Here is a 5,502-nt window from a genome sequence, read left to right on the forward strand (position 1 = left end):
TAGAGGTTCTTTTAGTATAATAATGTACAAAGTTTTTTTATTAAATTAATTTTATATTATAATAAAAAAAATATAATATAAAAATTTAAGGATATTTTTATCTATTCATATGCTGGCCACTCATTTATCCTTATATATACTTATGATTAATATGGAAAAAGAAAATAACAGTATAGACCAAAATAAAAAGAAAAGGTGACTAATTTGGCTAATGAATTATGGCTAATGTACCATAATATACCAAATATGAATCTAATACCCAAAATTCCATGACCAAATAAGCAAATATCATGCACTTTAAGAGATGATGATGATGAAAATTTGGCCGGTTACAAATTGCTCAATTTGGCTATTTATTTTTTAATTCTTGTATATTTTATTTTATTACATTAATTAAATTTTCTATAATGGATAATGCTTTTATAAAAAACAATTTATTATAATATTTTTATGGCATAATAATTAAACTTTAAATTCAAATTCGTTGAATCGATACAATTTATAAATATATTAATAGAATTATATATATATATATATATATATATATATATATATATATATATATATATATATATATATATATATATATATATTACCTATAAAAATTGTCCTAAATAAATACTTGCATAACAAGAATGCAGGAAAAAATTAAAAATAGAATCCAGTCCAATCCAAATTGAAAAAGGAAGCAAAAGGGCAAGAATTAGAAAAAAAAAAATTGAAATCCATGCAAAGGATATGGAAATATCAATCCATGTAAGAAGGGAGCATGCTTTTATGCATATAAAAAGCAGGCACCGGGAAGAAGCCATCACTATAGCCAAATGCAGAAAAAAGAATTATCAAAATCACGCATTCAAGAACGTTCCAAAAGAGTTGCTGACAGAAATTCTTGCTTGAGTTGGCTCTTCATCACTCACTGATCTCGTTAATGCCAAAGTAAGTTGCAAGGAGTTTCTTGAGGCAGCATCAGAAAATTATGTCTTTGAGGATGTCAAAATGGATTTCATCCCGCTCTTTCCCTGACTGGACAAACACTATAGTTTGTCTTCTTTCTTGGCCAGGTGCACGGAGAGTGGAAATCCAGAAGCTTTGTTTAGACAAGGAATGATAGATTATTTTTTCAACTGGCAACATGATTCTGGGCTGAAGTTCTTGGAGAGAGCAGCTAGCAAAGGGCATCCGGCAGCCACATATGTGCATGGTATAATAATTGTGCGCAGTGTCGTCATGAGCTGAGAAACAAAGGAGTGAAGCTACTATCAGATTTGAAGAGATCGACATCTAGTTTGGTTATTACAGAATGTAGAAAGAAAGCGTATTGGATTTTGCAGCCACCGTGGGTGAAAAGTTATACAATTGAAATTGGACCGGCAGAATGTGAAGAGTGCTGGAAGAAAAAAAAACCTGCAGTGATTGCAAATCAAAGGCACTGTGTAATCCTACTTAGACTATAAACAGGTGGATACCTGATGGAGATTTTTACGATGATCCTTATTCATGCGAGGCTTGTTTGTGGGATCTTGAAGCCATTAAGTTTTGCATGATGCAAAGAACAGAAAGCTATAGAGTAAAATAATCGAATGAAAATGAAAAAGATATCAATGATAAGAAGAAAAAAATACATTTATCAAAATAAATTATTCTAGGGTTCTACATGTTTTCAATATTTATATATATCTTTATATTTTAGCAATTTAATTATTAAATATTTCAAATATTTATAAATTGATTTTTATACTTATTTTGACAACTTGATACCTTATAATATCCAAATTACTCCCCCTCCCCATTTCTTCCATCTCTCTTTATCTCTCTCACTTTCCTTTTATTGTCCCTTTTCCTCACAAAAAATACTAACAAATGCCTCATATTAAACTCCTTCTACAATCACATCTTGAATTGAATTATGGAAAATAATTCACAGCTCATAAACAATTTTATTGATAATAAAAAATATTATATAATTTCAAAACATAATGTTTTAAAAAATAAAATACTCAAATTTTTTATAATTATAGCTAATTCTTTTTTTTTTTACAATTTTAACTTGGTTTTAAAAGTTTTTTTAACCAATAGTAAAAATTAATTTAAATCAGCTAACAGTAATGTAATTTTGATTATTAGTATCTTTTACAGTAAATTGACATATTATATTTTTATTGTCAATTTATTTTAATTTTTACCGTTTATTAAAACTAATAAATATTTAAAATTATCTAAAATTTATTAAAATTAAAGAATTTAATAGTAAAAAGTTGAAAAATTTTAAACCTTTTATTATCATGATTAATGTAAATTTTTTAAAATTTATGAATAATAAAAAAATTTAGAATTAGAAACTATTTTTTAAAAAACTATAATAGCAAATAAACTATTTTAGTTTTCTTAGTTTTATTGTGCTATTACACTTATTTGAAAAAAAAAATTAGTTTCAAGGTTTATTAATAAATTAGCATGAAAATTTTTTCATAATTACATAGAATGTATTTAATATAAGTTTGACCTAAATGAGGACGGATATAATAATCATTGAATTAAATATTTATATCGAGATTTACACAAAATTAATTAAAGTTTATATAATGGATTTACGAATCTAAACATAAATACTTAATTTAATGGTTGTTAAACTCATTTTCATATAAACTCGAATTTTCCATAACCGCACCCAATTGCATATAAAGAAAATTAAGTTATAAAAAGTATAACGAGTATAGATAACGCATAATGCATGTTAAAAAATATCATTCTTATTAAATTGTGTATTAATTTAAAAAATATACGATTTTTTATCAATCAAATTATAGCTTATTAATTTGATATTAAATTGACAAAAATAATATCAAATTAACAATTTTGATGATTGTGAGATTCGTTAAAATATCTTACAAGGTTTTAAAATTTTATATTATAATTTATCTAAATATTTTATTACAATTTAATAAATTTAGACTTTGAGAGAGATAAAAGTTAGGCAATAGAAAAATACTAAGATTTATACCATTATTTATTTTTCAAAATGAAATATAATTCCTTAAATCCAATATATTAAGGAAGAACTTTTAGTTTGAAAGCTCAAAGTGCCACTTAAAATCAAGAATTTTGCTTTGCGAGTCATGTAGAGCATTCTTCCCACAAAATTGAGTTTAAGAAACAAAGGTGTTGATGTTAATCCCATTTGTGCTTCATGTGGCTTGGAAGAAAGTGATTTGCATGTCCTCTTATATCATTCATTGGCCCATGACTATTGGCAATATTTTAGTTTTAATCTCTTTTTGCGTAATTTTTCATCCTCTCATGAGTGTTTTGACTTTTTATTGGATGCAATGGACAATGACACTCTAGCCAAAGTCTGCATGATCATGTGGTGTTTGTGGTGTTGTCGCAACTTATTGGTGTAGTAAGGTACTATATCATCAGCTCATGAGATTATCAGGTTTGCTTTAAAGTTTCTTGATGATTGGAAGCAAGCATGTGTTCGCGCCATGCATGGTTAGATTGCTTCCTCATGTAGGCAAAGTTCTCTTTGGTGCAACCCTATAAGGGGTCATGTGAAATGCAACCTTGAGGCCAATATACTTTGAGATGAAAATAAGACAACTCTTAGTGCTATTCTTCGATACTTGAAAGGGCAATTTATTTTAGGAATTTCAGGTTTCAATGCTTCTTTTTTCATTCCTAATATTGTTGTGGCCTTTGCTCTTAGAGAAACTCTTATTTGGTTGAGCAATTATCATGTTAATTAGTTGTGTGAATATTGAGATGACCTCAAAGGGTGTTATTGATTCTATTTATTCTTGGCATGAGGATATCTCTAAATTTGGTCAAGTTATTTTTTATTGTAAGCAATTATTATCACACGGGTCTAATTTGAACTTAGCTTGAATTTGGAGATAAGTTAATGTAGTTGCTCACTCTCTTGCTAGGGTAGCTACCTTATATGTTAGTCCCACTTAATGGTCTGAGCCTCCTAACTTATTAAGTAATGTTCTTTTTTCTGATATTGTTCAAGGTTTTTTTGCTTAACATTTTGATTTATAATGAAATTAATATGTTAAGTTTTTCCTAATTTTATTAATAAAATATTATTTATTTCAAAAAAAAACTTTTACATAAGAAGTTTAATTCATTTTCCAATATCCTTCTTTTATAAAATTTCAAAACATCAAAAATCATTCTTCTATTGTTGTAGAGTTGATTCTATCATTCTTCCAATTTTATGAAACAAACTAAGAAATATGACTAAATAAAAAAAAATAAAAATAACGTGATCTGAATTTTTATAACAAAAAAAATATATCTTTTAAAAAATATATTTTTAAAATAATAAATACTAAAATAAACGATACTATTTAAAAGTCCATAGATTAGAGCTTTATGGTTTCTTGAGTGTTACAGTTCCAGTGTTGGTGGGACTATGATCTCGATCTTACTTTTTCTATCCACCATTGTCTTCCTTCCTCCATTGAGCATGAAAGCTAGGGTTTTTAGATTCCCACCACGCTTTCTCTTCATAAACCGTAGAACCTAGCAACATCTAAAAATTACTACTATTATTATTATTATAGAATGCAGTAGGTGTATATATGCAAAAGGGTAAAAGAAAATACTTAATTCAGAATGTAATTTAAATTCTCAAGTATATTAAATATTAATAGATTTTTATTATATTATAATATAATTATTAAAAATTAAAGATTTTGACATAAAGTTTGAATCGTTGATATCTAAATGTTAGAGTTCGTTGATATCTAAGTATTAGAGTATTTCTTAGTATAATAATATATAAATTTTTTTTTATTAAGTTAATTTCATATTATGATGGAAAAATATAATTTGTCTATTCACATGCTCGCCACTCATTTATCCTTATATATACTTATGTTTGATCAAAACCCAATTCAATAGAGACAAAGAAAATCACAGTATAAACCAAAATAAAAAGAAAATGTGACTAATTTGGCTAATAAATTAGAGTATGTACCAATATACCATAATATACCAAATATGAATCTAATACCCAAAATTTCCATGACCAAATAAGTAAACACCATGCACTTAAAGAAAATAATAATAATAATAATAATAATAATAATAATAATAATAATAATAATAATGAAGAAAAGTTTGGCCCATTACAAATTGCTCAATTTGGTTATTTATTTTTTAATTCTTGTTTTTTTATTTTATTACATTAATTAAATTTTTTATAATGTATAATGCTTTTATAAAAAGTAATTTATTATAATATTTTTATGCCATAATAATTAAACTTTAATTTCAAATTCGTTGAATCGATACAATATATATATATATATATATATATATATATATATATATATATATATATATATATTACTTATAAAATATTGTCCTACATAAATACTTGCATAACAAGAATGCGAAGGAAAAAAGGAAAGAATTAGAAAATAAAATTGAAATCCATGTAGCAGAAGGATATGGAAATATCAATTCCATGTAATAAGGAAGCATGCTTTT

General features: G+C 25.6%; 1 pseudogene; it reads left to right on the forward strand.

The window, feature by feature from the left end:
- The first annotated feature begins 738 nt into the window (after positions 1–738).
- On the forward strand, positions 739–1,579 carry LOC131169590 (putative F-box protein At1g67623; annotated as a pseudogene).
- The last annotated feature ends 3,923 nt before the right edge of the window (positions 1,580–5,502 follow it).

The sequence above is a fragment of the Hevea brasiliensis genome, chromosome 10, assembly GCF_030052815.1.
Source record: "Hevea brasiliensis isolate MT/VB/25A 57/8 chromosome 10, ASM3005281v1, whole genome shotgun sequence".
Taxonomy (NCBI): Eukaryota; Viridiplantae; Streptophyta; class Magnoliopsida; order Malpighiales; family Euphorbiaceae; genus Hevea; species Hevea brasiliensis.